The sequence below is a fragment of the Sapajus apella genome, unplaced genomic scaffold (assembly GCF_009761245.1).
Source record: "Sapajus apella isolate SASKATOON/1434 unplaced genomic scaffold, GSC_monkey_1.0 scaffold13, whole genome shotgun sequence".
NCBI lineage: Eukaryota > Metazoa > Chordata > Mammalia > Primates > Cebidae > Sapajus > Sapajus apella.
Genome location: NW_022436953.1, coordinates 34,914,176 through 34,932,096, shown reverse-complemented (window position 1 = coordinate 34,932,096; position 17,921 = coordinate 34,914,176). Strand labels below are relative to the sequence as shown.

Below are 17,921 nucleotides of genomic sequence, written 5' to 3'. Positions count from 1 at the left end.
GCAGGAGAATGAAACTGGATTCTCATCTCTCACCTTATACAAAAATCCACTCAAGATGGATTAGGGACTTAAATAAGACCTGAAACTAAAAAAATTCTAGTAAATCGTATCAGAAAAACCCTTCTAGACATGGGCTTAGGCAAGAATTCATGACCAAGAACCCAAAAACAGATGCAATAGAAACAAAGATGAATAGCTGGGACTTAATTAAAGATCTTTTGCACATCAAAAACAGACAGCCCAGAGGATGGCAGAGAAATCTTCACAATCTATATATCTGTCAAAGAACTAATATCCAGAATCTACAATGAGCTCAAACAAATTAGCAAGAAAAAATAAAATAATCTCATCAAAGATGGCCTAAGAACATGAATAGACAATTCTCAAAAGAAGATACACAAATGGCCAATAAACATATGAAAAAATGCTCAACATCACGAACGATCAGGGAAATGCAAATCAAAACCACAGTGTGATACCGCCTCACTTCTGCAAAAACAGCCATAATCAAAAAATCGAAAAATAACAGATGTTGGCATGGATGCGGTGAACAGGAAACACTTTTACACTGCTGGCGGGAATGTAAACTAGTACAACCACTATAAAAAACAGTGTAGAGATTCCTGAAAGAACTATCAGTAGAACTACCATTTGATCCAGCAATCCCACTACTAGGTAGCTACCCGGAGGAAAAGAAGTCGTTATACGAAAAAGATACTTGCACACGCATGTTTATAGCGGCACAATTTGCAAGTGCAAAAATGTGGAACCAAGCCAAATGGCCATCAATCAACAAGTGAATAAAGAAACTGTAAGACAGATACACACACACACACACACACACACGTGCTGGAATACTACTCAGCCATAAAAAGGAATGAATTAATGGCATTCACAGCCACCTGGATGAGACTGGAGACTGTTACTCCAAATGAAGTAACTCAGGAATGGAACAGCAAACATCGTATGTTCTCACTCATATGTGGGAGCTAAGCTACGAGGACGCAAAGGCATAAGAATGAGTCGATGGACTTTGGGGACCCAGGGAAAGGGTGGGAAGGGGGTGAGGGTAAAAGACTACCGATTGGGTGCAACGTCCACTGCTTGGGTGAGAGATGCACCAAAATCTCACCCAAATCGCCACTGAAGAACTTACTCGTGTAACCGACCACCACCTGTCCCCAGTAACCTATGGAAATATAAAACTTTAAAAATAATAATTTAAAAACATATTTAAAGGGAAGCAAAAAATAATTCAGCCCCCGCCCCCTGCCGCCACCCAAAACATACAATTCCCAATATCTGGCATCTAATCAAGGATTACTAGGTTGGATTTGGTCAATGGGACACACACACACACACACACAAAAATTTTAATTAAAAAAACGCCAAACATGCAATAAGCAGAGACCTGGGACTCACAATGAGGCGGCTAAACCTGACCCACAGAGACAGAGACATGATGCAGATGCCGGAATTCATGGGCAGGGACAGGAAAACAGCAAGCAAAAATAAGACCCCGATATGCAAGAAAGCAGAGGAAGACGGTGGCTGGTTAAGAGACATGGGAAGATTTTAAAAGACCCAAATCAATGAGGCCGATCAGAACTGCTCTGTAGGGAAGTAGCATGTGGTTCTCTGCGCACTGCTGCCCCTGTGCCTCAGAAAAGGGTCACATCTCCCCAAGAGTCCTCGGAAAGGCCAGTCGGCTCAGCAGAACCACAAACCAGAGGGGCTTGTTCATCTCTGCAGCAGCGTGACTTGCGAAGAACAAGGGGCCAAAAGTAAGAGAGGCAACCGTGACGACAACTGAAGGCAGAACTGAAGGCCTCGTGCCACCCAGATCCAGACCTCTCCAAGGGTGCTTAGTAAAGACGGGGGCGCTGGGATAAGAACAGACAAGACTCGGAGGAATCACTGCAGGGCTCAGGAGCCGACCTGCCCGTGAGCAGGCGCTGGTCTGTGCGGCAGGCGGCGTCGCCAGGCAATGGGCAAAGGTGGTCTTTGTTCTCAGTGGTGCTGAATTAAGTGGACATTCACACAGAAAAATATAACTTGCTCCTACCATAGACAAAAAGTCATTTTCCTGTGGATTACAGTTCACCATGTGAAGGGTAAAACAATCCTCTCATGGAAGCAAGCATAGGAGAAATAAATCCCGGGTGTATAAATAAGTGTGTCCAAAACCGGAAAATGGTTTTGGACAAGGGGACTAAGACCACTCAGTGGGAACGACAGTCTTCTCAATAAGTGACGCTGGGAAGGCTGGACGTCCATACCCAAGAGAACGAAGCTGGATCCTTACCTTATGCCCCATGCAAAAGTTAACTTAAAATGATCACAGACCTAAACATAAGACCTTAAAGCACAAAACTCTAGGGAAAAAAATGCAGGCAGAAGCTTCATGACATTTTATGTTTGGGGATGATCTCTTGAATGTGACATCAATGCAGAAACAGTGAGAGTTAAAGCAGATAAACTGGACTATGGCAACATTAGAAGCTTTTGTGCATCACCGGGCGTCATCACGTAATCAGCAGACTGAAAGGACAACTTGCGGGAGAGGAGAAAGTATTTGCAAATCGTGTTCAACAAGGGGTTAATGCTCAGGGTGTAGAAAGAATCACTACGACTTGGCCAGGCACGGTGGCTCTTGCCTGTAATCCCAGCACTTTGGGAGGCCGAGGCGGGCAGATTGCTGGAGGTCAGCAGTTCGAGACCACCCTGGCCAACATGCTGAAACCCTGTCGTCACTACTAGAAATTAAAAAAATAAAAAATAGCTGGGTGTGGTGCCATGCATCTGTAGTCTCAGCTACTCAGGAGGCTGAGATAGAATCGCTTGAATCTGGGAGGCAGAGGTTGTAGTGAGCTGAGATCTCACCACTGCACTCCAGCCTGGGCAACAGAGAGAGACTCCATCTCAAAAAAAAAAAAAAAATCTATAACTTGACAGCAAGCAAATAATCTGATCTTAAAATTGGGAAAGGATTTGAATACACATTTCTCCAAAGAAGTTAGACAAATGGCCAAGAAGCACAGAAAAAGGAGTTCACCATCACAGATTGTCAGAAAAGTGCAAATCAAAGCCGCTATGCGACACCACCTCACACCCTAAAAAATTAGGATGGCTATGGACAAAATCAAGAAATAACCAGTATGAGTAAGGGTGTGCAGAAATTGGAACCCTGGCACACCACTGGCAGACATGCCGAATGGTGCAGCCACTGTGGGAAGCAGTATGATGGACCCTCACATCTTTCTGAGTGGGGGTCTCACATGTCACCCAGGCTGGAGTACAGGGGTGATCACAGCTCACCACAGCCTCCAACTTCTGGGCTCAAGCAATTCTCCTGCCTCGGCCTCCTAAGTAGCTGGGATGACAGGTGTGAGCCACCAAGTCGCCTCAAAATATTAAAAACAGAATTGAAAGCAGGGCCTGGAAAAGACATTTGGCGACCCATGTTCACAGCAACAGTATTCACTGTGGCCTGACCCCCCCCGAATGTCCTGACAGATGAATGGATAAGCAACACGTGGGCTACACACACGGAGCCCGACTCAGCCGTAAGAAGGGAGAAAACGCTGAGACGCGCCACGGCATGGAGGCAGGGGGTCTTTGGAGCAAACTCCTAGGAACAGAAAACCGACGGCGGCTGCCAGGGGCTGCAGGAGGGTAGGTGAGGACTTGTTTAGTGGGGACAGAGCTTCCGTTTTACAACATGAAAACGTTCTGGACGCTGGTTTCACGATAATGTGAATATACCTGACACTACTGAAGTGTGCACTTAAAAATGGCTAAGATGGTAAAAACTACGTCATGTCTATTTTACCACAACTAAAAGTAAAATGTAACAGCCGGTGGCATATTCGTGTTCTATGTCACAACCTTTATTCTTTTATGCAGATAGAGCGTCAACCCTCCCGGCTTGTTTCCATTGTGGTATCCCCGGAGCCAACTGCGGGCATGCGTATTTAAATAAACAACTTTCAATCCTCAAGAAAACAAAAAAAACACGCACGCACTCAGTGCTCCAGTGGAATTCCACTATCAGCCAGTGTGCATGAGGTGACACCCAGCCAGGACAGCCGGGCCGGCGCCTGGAGTTAGCCCAATCCAGGCTTAGAGAAGGCAGCAGGAGACCGCAAGCGGACCATCTGTGGGGACTCTATGCGATTTGTCACTGCAGCCAGAGAAAACAAATGCAGATCAGACTGACAGAAGCAGGGCTGCCGGGGCCCACAGACCCCAGGGCTGTGGGGCTGAGCTTGGTCCACTTCCAGGCCGGGCCTCCACGTCACGGGGTTCTTCGTAACCCAGGCCCAGGCTTCCTCTGCCTCGGCAGCTGGCTATGGGGACTCCCAGAAGCTGCAGGTGCCAGGAGAGAGTGACGGCTCAGGAGTGGGCATTCAGGTCACTCCCACACACAGCTTACCTGAGCATTGGGGCCACTCAGCCCTGCACCTGCCGAATGCCACGGCCTGTACAGTCAGACCACACCGGCTCAGGACACGCAGCTCAGGGCTCACGGCAGCCACGGCCAATCATCCAGCCCCTCCTAGGCCCGGCAGCCAGCACAGCAGCAGCGGTGACAGAAAAGAACACCATCTGGGGAGGTTCTGGCTGCCAGGCCAAGGGAGCAACTTAAAACGGGCCTCGGGGGTAAATGGCAAACTCTGTTTCAGACAGAAAAATAATTCTCTAGTCTAAATAATGCAGTTTTACCCATCTGGAAAAGAAACCCCAAAACCTCACAGCGGCTGGATGACTGAAGAAGAACAGCTGCCCCAGACACGGGCCCCGCTACAGAGAAGGTCCTTGCGCTCAGCGGGAAAGGGGGCGTGTTACGTGCAGGTCACGGGCCGCTGGGCTGCCGACTGCGAGGAAAAATAAATCTATGGATTGTTGCCCTTCTACCTTAAAATTATAAACAAAGGGAATTAAAGGTGAAAAAAAAAAACCCAAAGCATTAAAACCACTGGGTAAAAAGAACAATGAGCATTTTCCAAATCTCTGGAGAGGCCTTTCTAGGCTTAACTAAGATAAAAGGAATTTACAAAATGGAAAAAAAAAATCAGTCGATCCCAGCACATGAAATCCTTACAGACCTTTATTATAAATGTGTGATGCAATTGAGAGGCTAGAAACGAGTCGAAATAATATTTGCAGTAAATACAACAAAAAGCATCTTCACTGTATTAGGCGGTTGTGAATTTTAATAACAAAAACAGTAAGATCTCACTAGATAAATTGGTAACTATCAAAAGAGGTAACTTACAAGCAAGGTAACAAAAATGTTTTTAAAAACACAAAAGGCTGGGCGAGGTGGCTCACGCCCCTCATCCCAACACTTCTGGAGGCCGAGGCGGGCAGATCACCTAGGCCGGGAGTTGGAGACCAGCCTGGCTAACAGGCCGTCTCTACTCAAAGTACAAAAAATTAGCGGGACATGGTGGCGGGCACCTGTAATCCCAGCTACTCAGGAGGCTGAGACAGAACTGCTTGAACCCGGGAGGTGGAGGTTGCAGTGAGCTGAGACTGTGCCACTGCACTCCAGCCGGGGCAACAAGAATGAAACTCTGTCTAAAACAAACAAGCAAAAAAACGAACCCACAAGATTTTTAGCACCTCTGCTCAAGATGCAGAAAATCACAAAAGAATGTCACTCCCATCCTGGAAACAAAGCCACCTCATCTACAGAATTGTGTCTTTCCCGGAGCCCACCGATGAGCCCCAGGGCCCCGAGGGGCTGAATTCCAAATGGAGACAAACCCTCAGATGGCCCAGGTTCCCCCTGACTGGCCGGGCACAGGGGACAGTGGGTGAGGACTCTTTGGGCCGCCTGAGGCATGGTGGACCCTTCAGAAGAACTGGGACCAAGTTTCCAGACAGGGGACGACACCAGGAACTCACAGAAAAGGCTGAGAGAGGGCAGAAGACAGCAAGCAGCCTCAGTGCAGGTATGGGCACCCCTGCCCAGAACCGTCTTTCACACAAAGCCACAGCCCTAAGCCACTGGGGTAAGCGCAGCAAACCCTCTCCCCAGGTCACCGGGAGGGGAGGAAGCAGAGGCCCCCTTCCTCCTGTTTTATTCCTTCTAGGCTAAGCGTGGAAGCAAAATCCTTTTGCCCCGAGTGGGGAGAGGAAGCCATCTGGGCAGAAGTCAGCTGCTGCCGCTGGGGGAAGAGCAGAACACTCATGTGCTGGGTGGAGGCAGAAGGTGGACCAGCTGCCTGGAGACAGCGCAGCAGCCCTCCCACCATCAGACCCACGGCCACCGCAGGCCAGTCCTTCCACCATCAGACCCAGGGCCACCGCAGGCCAGTCCTCCCTCTGTCAGACCCGGGGCCACCGCAGGCCAGTCCTCCCACCATCAGACCCAGGGCCACCGCAGGCCAGTCCTCCCTCTGTCAGACCCGGGGCCACCGCAGGCCAGTCCTCCCTCTGTCAGACCTGGGGCCACACAGGCCAGTCCTCCCTCTGTCAGACCTGGGGCCACACAGGCCAGTCCTCCCACCATCAGACCTGGGGCCACACAGGCCAGTCCTCCCACCATCAGACCCAGGGCCACCGCAGGCCAGTCCTCCCACCATCAGACCTGGGGCCACCACAGGCCAGCCATCCACCCCTAGGTGCAAACCCAAGAGAACAGAAACACAGGGCCACACAAAAACACACACAGGAACGTTCACAGCAGCACAATTCACAATTGCCAAAAAGTGGAAACGACCCAAATATCAGTCAGCTTGTGAACTGATAAACAAACGTGGACTAGCCACACACTCGGATATGATTCCAGCCACGGAAAAGGAATGAAATCCTGACGCATGCGACGACAGGGATGAACTCGGAAAACCTCACGCTAAGCAAAAGCAGCCAGACACAAAAGACCACACAGGGTATGACTCCATCTATGTGACATGTCCAGAACAGGCGAATTTATAGAGGAAGAAGGGAGACGCGTGGTTCCCGGGGACGGGGGCAGGGAGGGTGGCGAGCGACTGCTAAAGCCTTCAGAGTTCCTTTTGGGTGACGTAAATGTTCTGAATTTGTGGTGACAGTCGTGCAACTCCGTGAATGCACTACAACCCTGTGAGTGCACGCATGAGTGAACAGACTGTGTGGTATGTGAGTTATATTTCACTAAAGCTGTTACAAAAAAAACAAAAAAGGGAGACATGAACGTTTCCAGACAGACGCGAGTTGAAAGGGGTTGTGGCCCACAGACCCACGCTACAGAAACTGCTCAGGAAGTTCCTCAGCAGGGAGATGCTATCAAATGGAAACTGAATGTATACAAAGAAATGAAGCATTCTCAAAACATAAGAAATGAGGGCATATAAAAAGACTTTCTTATTTCTATTCCTTTGCAGGATAACAGATTATGCACAGAAAAATGAGCAACAAGGCACTGGAGGGTTCCTAACATCCATAAAAGTAAAGTGTCCGAGGCAGGGCACGGGGGGTTACAGGCATGAGCCCTTTGAGAGGCCGAGGCGGGCAGATCACCTGAGGCCAGGAGTTGGAGACCAGCCTGGCTAATATGGCAAAATCTTGCCTCTACTAAAAACACAAAAATTAGCCCGATGTGGTGGTGGACGCCTATAATCCCAGCTACTCAGGAGGCTGAGATAGAAGGATCACTTGAACCTGGGAGCTGGAGTTTGCAATGAGCCAAGATCATGCCACTGCACTCCAGCCTGGGTGACAGAGCGAGATTGTCTTAAAAAAAAAAAAGAAAGTAAAGTATATGTATGAAAACCATAGCCAACAAAACAAAACAAAAAGGAAGGGAGCATTCTTTCTTCAAGAAGGACTGTGAAAAGCTGTAGATGATATTTGAAAACCCTAAAGCAAACACTAAAAATTGAGTTAAAAGAGAGGTATAATCCATACTGCCCAAAGCAATCTACAGATTCAATGCCCTCTATCAAATTACCAACATCACTTTTCACAGAATTAGAAAAAAACGACTTTAAAACTCATATGGAGCTCAAATGGCCAAGGGAATCCTAAACAAAAAGAACAAAGTTGGAGGTATCATATTACCTGATTTCAAATTATACTACAAAGCTATGGTAACCAAAACAGCTTCGTACTAGTATAAAAGTAGACACATAGATCAATGGAACAGAAGGGAGAATCTAGAAATAAAGCCACACACCTACAACCAGCTTATCTTCAAACGAAGTCAACAAAAATATGCACTGGGGAAATGGCACCCTTTTCAATACAGGTATTGATCAACTTACCACCTATGCAACTTACGACCATTCGACTTTACGACCACAATCGCTAGCCACGATTGCTCCGCGTCTGGCAGCGCAAACGTTGCCCAGCTGGGCGTACGACAGTGTGGACCAGCTTCTGGCAGCACTACCATCTCCGTGTGCAGCATTTCAACTGTACATATAGCCTACTCAACTTACGACCAAATCGTGTTACGACCGGTCTGCGGTCCCGACTGTGGTCGTAAGTCCAGCGCTAGCTGTAAATGGTGCTGGGAAAACTGAATAGCCATAACTCAGAAGAATAAAACTGGACCCATACCTCTCACCATATGCAGAAATTAACTCAAGATGGATTAAAGACCTAAAAGTAAGCCCTAAAACTATAAAAATCCTAGAAGGAAACCTGGGAAAAACTCTTCTGGACATTGGCCTAGGCCAAGAATTCATGACTACATGATGGGCACACACGGACACGCAGAGCGGAACAACAGACACTGGAGACTATAAAAGGCGGGTGGTGAGGGGGAAATTACCTGCTGGATACAATGTCCACTGTGCAGGTAATGAAAACACAGAACGTCCAGCTGTCACCACTGTGCAATATACATACCTAAGAAATCTACACATGTACCCTAAATACATAAAAGTAAAAATTTTTTAAAGTATAATGAATAGAGGCCAATAATGGAGATAAAATAGGATCATACAGAATAATCCAAAGAAGCTAAGAAGAGAAGAGATAACACCAACAGAAAATAAATAGCAGAAAGCTAGATCTAAATCCAACCACATCACTAAATATTAAATGTAAATGGGCTAAATTACATAGTTGAAAGGCAGACATTTTCAGATTAAAATTTTATTTATTTATTTATTTGAGACAGGCTGTCGCTCTGTCACCCAGGCTGGAGTGCTGTGGTGTGATCACAGCTCACTGCAGCCTTGAACTCCTGGGCTCAAGTGATCCTCCAGCCTCAGCCTCCCAAGTAGCTGGGACTACACCAACTACAGTTAATTTTTAAATTTTTTGTTGAGACAGGGTTTCACTATGTTACCCTGGCTGGTCTCAAATTCCTCAGGTCAAGTGACATTCCCACTTCAGCCTTGCAAAGTGCTGGAATTACAGGTGTGAGCCACTGCCCTTGGCCTAAATTTTTTAAAAAGGCAAAAATCTACTTTACGTTTTCTATTAGAAACCCACTTTAGGCCGGGTGCAGTGGCTCACACCTGTAATCCCAGAACTTGGGGAAGCTGAGGCAGACAGATCACCTGAGGTTAGGAGTTTAAGACTAGCCTGGCCAACATGGTGAAATCCCATCTCTACTAAAGATATAAAAATCAGCCAGTCATGGTGGCGGGTACCTGTATAATCCTGGTCACTCGAGAAGCTGAGGCAGGAGAATCGCTTGAACCTGGGAGGTAGAGGTTGCAGTGAGCCAAGATCAGGCCATTACACTCCAGCCTGGGTGAGAAAAGTACAACTTTGTCTCCAAAAAAAAAAAAGAAACCTACTTTAAATATAAAGGGATAGACAGGTAGAGAATAAACAGATGCAGGCCATGTGCGGTAGCTCACGCCTGTAATCCCAGCACTTTGGGAGGCTGAGGTGGGTGGATCACGAGGTCAAGAGTTCGAGATCAGCCTGACCAATATGGTGAAACTTCATCTCTACTCAACATACAAAAATTAGCCAGGCATAGTGGCATGCACCTGTAATCCCAGCTACTCACGAGGCTCAGGTAGGAGAATCGCTTGAATCCGGGAGGTGGAGGTTGCAGTGAGCCAAGATCGTGCCACTGCTCTCCAGCCTGGGCGACAGAGCGAGACTCCATTTCAAAAAAAATAATAAAGAAATAAACAGATTCAAAAAGTTATACAATGCAGACTCCAATCAAAAGAAAGCTGAAGTGACTGTAATTCACGTTAGACAATGTCAATTTCAGAGCAAGCAGCGTCCCAGGATAGAGGAGGACACAGGTAAGGATCCGGGAGTCCACACATTGAGCAGACATGCCAATCCCAAATCTGTATGTCCCCAAAATACATTAACAAAAGAAACAGAGGTAGAAACAGGGACAATCGTATCGGAGACTTCAACACTCATCTCTCAGTAAGAGATGAAAGCAGTGCAGAGAAAAATGGTGACAATATTCACTTCCCAGGAGTGGAAAAAAGCAAAAGGAAATTTGTAGACATAGAGGATTTCAACACCATGAACCAAGTCGATCTGATCGACATTTGTGGGATACACCACCCCACAATAGCAGAATATATGGTATTTTGGTGTAGACATAAAACATTCATCAAAATAGACTATTTGCTGGGTAACAAAACAAATCTCAACAAAGTTAAAATAACTGAAATTATCCAAAGTATGTTCTCTGGCCAAAAAGAAACTGAAATAGAAATATATAATAGAGAGATATCAAGAAAAAAAATGAAACATCTGGATTAAAACACACACATTTAAATGACCCATAGGTGAAAGAAGTCATAACAAAGTCATAAAAATATTTCGAACTGAATGAAGAACAAGCACAATACATCGGAAGTTGTGGGACGCAGCTGCGGTGGTGTAAGGAGAATGGGGCTTACAATGGAACACAGAAGAGGTCTCCAATCACAATCTAATTCTAGTTTATGCTTTCAGCTTCAGAATGTAAAAAAAAAATGAAAAGTAAATGCAAAGTAGGCAAAAGAGAAATAATAAAGAGAACCTTGCGCATGGAAGGGAGCTGTGAGCCCAGCTCCCATGCTTTTGAGCATGGCTGTTAGCTAGAGAAGAAATCATCTCCTCTTTCTCCCCGAGTCTGCTCCAGCCAGCGCTGCAGCTGCCCCAAAACCGTGGCATGTGCCACCATGCCCAGATCGTAGGGCCTCAGGGGTTCTTTTAAAAGCCATAAAGACTAAACTCTTCTTAAACAAGCATCCATGAAACCTGCAAGTGGAGGTGCCAGGGTCTGTTTCAGAAGCTGGACTCCCCTTCCCTTTGGACTTCGGGAATAAGCCAACAAATGCATCTCCACAAAAGAAAGGGGGTCAAAAGGCCTTCTGGGAGCTCCATTGCTCCACACAGCAAAGAATCTGCATGGGATTCACGATTTAAAGACATCAAAAAGCAGCAGAGTGTAAGAAGTGCTGTTAATGGGGAAGACAAGCCGGGTGCAGTGTCTCAAGCCTGTAATCCCAGCGCTTGGGAGGCTGAGGTGGGCAGATTACTTGAGGTCGGGGTTCGAGACCAGCCTGACCAACATGTCGAAACCCTGTCTGTACTAAAAGTACTAAAATTGGTCAGGCGTGGTGGCACATGCCTTTAATCCCAGCTACCTGGGAGGCTGAGGCAGGAGAATCGCTTGAACCCGGGAGGCAGAGGCTTCAGTGAGCCAAGATCGCGCCACTGCACTCCGGCCTGGGCGACAGAGCAAAACTCTCTCTCAAAAAATAAAAACATTTTTTTTAAAAAAGGGAAGACAGTACTGTTTAGATGACCCTTGGGCGGTACACCTGCAGCCACACCTCGTCACTGGTCCTGATGCCGCCAGCCACTTGCCAGCTGTGTCGCTAAGGTGTGGGGCAGGCTGCAGAAGTCTCCATGGGTCACACTCTCCGGGGACTGATCCCCATCTGTGCTTCCATTGTGCCCGATGCCATTGCTGCCGACACACAGGGTACTGGTGCCAGTGAACACTGGGGGAATGGACAAGCAGCAAGGGTGGGCTCGGGAAGCCCCCACCTTTCCAACCCAACGTCACCACCACACTGCTTCTTGCTGAATGTCACCGGAAGGTCCCTCTCTCTACGGTTTCCTCTTCCCGCTGCGACCAGAGCCGTGGAGCAGGCCACCAGATGCCACGCACCTGCCAATTGTGCTCTTTAATAAAACTCTGACATGGACATGGCCGCTGGCCACAGCAGGAGGCTGACCACAGAAAGCTGTATGCAGAGGTTTCTGCGACTCCAAGCCCCTTCCTGCTCAGACCAACCCCATCATCATCAAGATAGTACGGGAGCTCAGCTTAACAGGAAGCAGAGGTCAGTGCGGGCCTGGGGAAACGTGTCCTCGGGGCCATGACACAGACCCCGCGTCCCTTCAGAAGAAAAAGTGAGGCCTCCAGACCCCTGCCTTCCACCCCGGCTGGGTGCTCACACAGGGTCCTCCTCAGGCAGGAAGAGCCGGGGTCCTTCAAAGTCGAGGTAGTCCAGGTCAACCACTCTCCAGGCAGCGCGGATGTCTGGGAAGGACAGCAGCAGGGGCACATTTTAATCAGCTCCCCGCCCAGGAGGAATGGCACCTGGGCAGGATCCTCCTCACCCAATTAAACACTTGACCAATCCAGCTAAAGGCGCTAACCTCACACTCAGCCGCGGGCCGAGCACTACGGCCAGCAACGCCTCCTCACCAGACGCACGCACCACCTTTTCCCTCAGTGAAATCCTTCATCCCGAGCTGGCCGGGGTCACTTTCCCTAGGTTTGAATTCTGCTTTCACTTGGAGGCACGGTTTTGCTGGAGACCAATTCTCTGTGCCAAGGATGGGGTTTCCCATGATGCCCATGCCAGCTGTGCTTGCTTGGAAACTGGCAACCACAGAAAGTTCCTGAGGTCATGTCCTGGGGTCATAAACCCCAGGCAACCACGAACTCGGCTCCTGAGAGCCTTCTCCTAGGGGGTCCTAGAGGGACCCCCTAGGAGAGCAGGCCTGGCCCTCACTGGCAGCACATGCCTGTGTTTCATACATAAAGGTCATCTGCAAAGAGCAGGCCCAGGCAGCTCCTGGGGCTCAGCTGCAGGACAGGAGATGCCTCCGGCCTCTGCCCCACAAAGCACACCTCCCTCACATAGCTCAGAGCTCAGCTTGGGGTGCCAGACCAATGGGGCCATGTTGAGATGAGAAACAGCTGCCCAAGGGGTTCCTAGGCGGCCAGCATAGGCTCTTCCACAAAGACAGTCATCGCAGTGGCTGGACTCCTGAACTTATTCAATCCCTGTATTGTATGAACGAGGGCTGTTTTGGGGTCCAGATGGAAAATTCACACCACCATCCCACACACATCCTAGCTTGCTTGACTGGAAACTGAGGAGTCAAGGAAAAATCAAAAGATACAGCATTCAGGACCAATGCCGTATCTTTTTATTTCACAGAAGCCCACAGTCAAGATCAACCTTCTAAGAAATTCTGGGAGACACTGACACTTACTTATATATTAGAGCAGCTAGACCAAAATACGGGGGCTGAGGACCAGCTCTTCCTCTCTGACAGCTCCCTCACTGTAAGACCACCACCTGGTTGTTCAGATATTGTCAGTTAGGACCTCAAGTAGCAAGGCCTCCCGAGGGTTGGGCTAGAAGCAGGAGCTCCGTGTTCTCTGCCACAGCATGCCCCTTTGATTTAACAGGGGTGCCCTCAAACCACAGGAGAGGCAGGGAAAAGAAACCTCAGGTATAACGTGCACGCACAGTGCCCCCCCAATCCTCAGCCTCCAGAATGAATGGGAATGTGCTCTCTTCTACAAGATACATATGTATCTACTTCCTGAGATTCTTCAGGAACCTCATCCAAATGCTGGCCTTTTGCCAGTCATGCTGTGGAGGTAAACTGAGGCACCTTCCACAGCCTGGTTGACTTTCCCCTTCTGCTGCTCCTCTTGGGAACTAAGGCGGCATTTTACCACGGATCTGCTCAAAGGCCTGGACTCCCAAATCTCCAACTCCAATGCTGGTTTTGAATGAGAAAACTGTTTTGTGACTGGTTCTCCCATACTATGAGCCAACAGCAGAATCAGTGGCAACAGCAGGTGTTTACACCCTTCATGCTTGCCTGCTCCCCCTCTCCCAGTCTCATTTACATCTTAATAAACACCAGTAAAATGACGTACTGCCAAATTACCCGTGATACCTTTCCACCACAGCCCTGCCAGCCCCAGTCAACAGTGCATTTTCTTTGAACAGCTGTAGACTCAGGCACGATGTAATAACTCCCTTCTTTCAAAGAAAAGTGAATTCGTAAGTTAATAATAAGCTGTTGTTTCCCAAAAATCTGGAGTTCCTTGTGTACGAAGTTATGGCAATGAGCCATGTGCGATTCTTGATTAAGTTTTAAAGAGAAGACACGATCCAATCAGTGCGCAGGTAGGTGGTGAGGCCTCAAGCCATAAATATGACCTATTCTTTAAAAGGGAGCAAGCAGCAAGAAAGTCCAGCCGGTTACCCCACGGAAGCAGCCGGGAGCAGGTGGCGCTGCAGGCCTGCCAGGCTGTGCAGACAGCTCTCTGTTGCTGGGTCGGTGGGATTCTCACCACAGCCAGCAATACACAGACGGGGCCTGGCCTCCCCACCACACCCCAGCCCACGGCTGCTGTGTGAACAAGCATCCCCCTTACATATGGGATGAAACACACACCCATGCTTTAGAGAAACCTTGCACTCAGAACGCAGGCCCAAGCCCCCTCCAAATGCGTGCCTGAGCACGAACGTGAAGACATCGAAGCATCCTCTATGATTGTCCCTGCACCCCTCAGAGGACAGACCCCAAGCTGTCAACTCTCCAGCCACATCCGTGGGCACGCTAAATATAGAAGAGCACCCAAGTGGAAGGAGCCCGTGCAGAAGGCGGCCGAACCGAAACCAGCAAAGCCTCCGCAGCACCCAGAAAATAAACACTCACGTCCCAAAGCTGGCGGTCTGCTCCTCTCTGCCATCGCCCTGCTGTGAGAATCTTTCCCAGCTCATCCAAGACTCAGTCCGGCTTTTGCGCAAATCAGCTTCCAGCTTCTATGACTCAGCAAAGAGCTGGGCTTTTATTTTTCAGATGGAATTTACCATGTGGTGACTACATCCAGGGGGAGGAACCATTTCCCCGAGCCGTTTCCAAGCAGAGCCCTTGAGCCAGGATCGCCCAAGCCCTCCCTGCGCACGTTAAGGCCACACACAGAGGCATCATCTGAGCCCCCAGCCCAGCTCCCTGCACGGCTCCTTCAGACGCTTAGCAGAGGAGGGGCTGGTTGCTCTGCAGGGCTGAAGGCACAGCCGTGCAGGTGGGATCCTGGTGGCTGCTTGGCTCTGTTCAGATGCAGAGGCAGCCTGGGCTCCGGGTTGGACCAGCGGCAGTCTCATGTGAAAACCAGCGAGCAGCAGAGGCCACGGCTGGACCATCCCTGCCCCCGCTGCTCCAGGACGGCGCTTCGGCCAGCTTTCCCTCCTGCTTGGAAAACCCCCTTCAGGACTGCATAGCAAGGAGTTAATAACGGGAATGTGCTTCCACTCTGAGGGTATCTATTTTAAACGGCAGGTGGTAGAACGGATTCGCACCCACTCGACTGTGCACTGCATGGAATGAAAATGCAAACGGGACCAGACATGCAAGACCAACAGCGTTCGTGAGACAGTCAAGCCCATGAGCTCGCCTGCCCCATCGATCCCAGACACAGTCCGTCACCAGCCTCCGGAGAAGCCGTGGAACGCAGCTGCTCTGTGGAAAACACAGGGTCTGACAGGGCTTCCAAGCAGGAGGGCACTTTGAGTCCATCTAGTCCGATGCCATCAAGGGAGCCATTAGGGCCGTTGGTGGCCTGAAGCTCCCGCCCAGCCCTGTCTCTAGCCACCAGGACCTGCGCTGAGGCTGCGTGGAGCCTGGACCCCAGAGCAGGCCTGCACGCCCAAGTTCTGGGGTCAGCCCGGAGGACCTACATCCCCCCTGCTCCCAGTCCACTCGCCTCAGTTCCCTTGCCCGCCCCCCGCATGCCCACCTGCCTCTTCCAAACAGGGCCAAAGTTCACTTCACCCCAAAACTGAGACTGACAGGCACCACCCTGAGAGAAGCCCGAAGAGTGAACGCCAACGAGAACGCACCAGAGGATGGCACAGGAGGCCGGGACTTCGGGTTGTGTCTGCTGTCTGTCTCCATCTGGCCACCCTCACAAGTTAGAACAAGCAACAAAATTGCCCCGATTAAAACCATGGCCACACATCTGGTCACACGTCCAGGGTGCTGCAACAACCCTCCAAGGGTCACACGTCCCGACTCCTGCAATGGTCACAGCCACCCACTGTCCCTTGTCACCAATCATGGCTGCCTCTGTGTTACAGGGAGGAGGCCAGATCGCTGACGGGCCATGCAGCTGCACCCCAGTCACACCCTCGTCAGGTCCTGGAGCTGGATTCAGACCCTTCCCTGGCCACCCTGGAGCAAGAGGGTTCCACGATGGTGGCTCAGGGTCCACGCCCGTCCCCGAGGGCGGCTGCTCCTCCGTGGGAGGCAGGCCAGGGGACAACCTTCCCGACAGGGCAGCACCCCTCAGCCTGGCCATCCTCCCACTGGGATAGATCTGGGGAAACAGCACCAGGACGGTGTGTGCCCACAGGTGCGACTATTCCAGATACTTTTATAGCACGTACCCCGGCCAGGCGCTGTTGCAAGACTTTAAATATAACTCACTTAGGGATGATTACGGCAATGTTGTCCATAATATAACAGTGAATAATTGGAAACAGCCCCCACGTCCAACAACAGAGAAGGGATTTAACTAGCAATGGGAAATGCACATACATCCGAATACAATGGCACCATTTAAAAATCTCCCGAGTCCCAGATTAACAGAAAGATGTCAACAACCTATTGTTAAGGTTTTTTTTAGGCCAGCTCTTAAAAAATGTGTATGGTATGATCCCATTTGTTTTTAAAAATGTGTGCATCTGTGTGTTGCACTCAAGAAAAATAAAGCCCAAAAGTGTAGATACCAAGATGTAAAGTGGCTGTGTCTCCAGGTGGCAGGATCCCAGGTGACATGGTATTCTGTTTTTTATCTTTGAGTTGTACGTCATTTTTTTGTAGCATTGGAAACAATGACTATGTATTTTTAGGATCAGAAATCTATTTTCATTTTAAACTGATGCACATGCACGTACGTGCTTTTGATTCCTGCAGTAAACACGCGCCTTGCAGCCGGTTAGTCCTCACCTGGAGCCCAGAGGGAGACGCTGTCCCTTCTGAATCCCCACGCAGGCAGAGGCGGGAGCGGGCGGGGTGCTGGGGCCAGGCTGACGCTGACATTCGAGCTTAGCAAGCACTGGGCTCTTTAAATCACATTCGTTTTTCTAGTTGTAAAAGTAAAATGTGCTCATTGTAGAGAATTTGGAAAATAAAGGAATTTATGAAAAAGAAAACCACCATCTTCACTAGCTCATGAGAAGCCGAGCTTTGAGCAGGGATTCCCAGCCAACCTGCCAGCTCCAGCCCCAATTCTTCCAGATCCCAGAAACCGAGGCTCAGCACCCGGGACAGAGCCGCCACCCCCAGGAAAGGAGGTGCAAACAGCAGGGTTCACTTGCATCACAGCATCTGGGAACACCGCCACCTCCAGAGAGCCTATGTCTCAAGTGGTGGCCTCCCAGGCACGAGGCCCAGGTCCGAGCCCACAGCCCGTCCCGGGCTTCCCTGTCCTACCCATGGGCAGTCGTCACCTAGCCTTTCTGGGGGAGCTTGGCCACTCCCACGACCACACCCAAATCCAGGGCTCTGCTGCTCCGTTGCCAGTTCCCAGACCCACTTGTTCCCCTACGCTGACCTGGCATCTCCATGCCATTCCTCGGGGGCCTCTCAGACCTGGCGGGTCCAAAACTGGCCTGCCCTGCCCCAAACTTCACTTTTCTATCATATTGCAGGTCCTGACACAGCCATTCACCAGTTATTAC

General features: G+C 49.6%; 1 protein-coding gene across 11 annotated transcripts in view; it reads right to left on the bottom strand.

Annotated features, from left to right (window-relative positions):
* Positions 1-15,005, bottom strand: part of JAKMIP3 (Janus kinase and microtubule interacting protein 3) — a 97,156-nt gene extending 82,151 nt beyond the window's left edge. For 4 of the 11 annotated variants that reach the window (XM_032282031.1, XM_032282034.1, XM_032282032.1 and 1 more), the window contains exon 1: positions 14,896-15,004. The gene's annotated coding sequence lies outside the window, so the exon portion shown is untranslated. Of the gene's footprint in view, positions 1-14,895 lie in introns of all 11 variants that reach the window. The other 7 variants (XM_032282035.1, XM_032282036.1, XM_032282039.1 and 4 more) reach the window with 4 other exon arrangements.
* Positions 15,006-17,921: the final 2,916 nt, after the last annotated feature.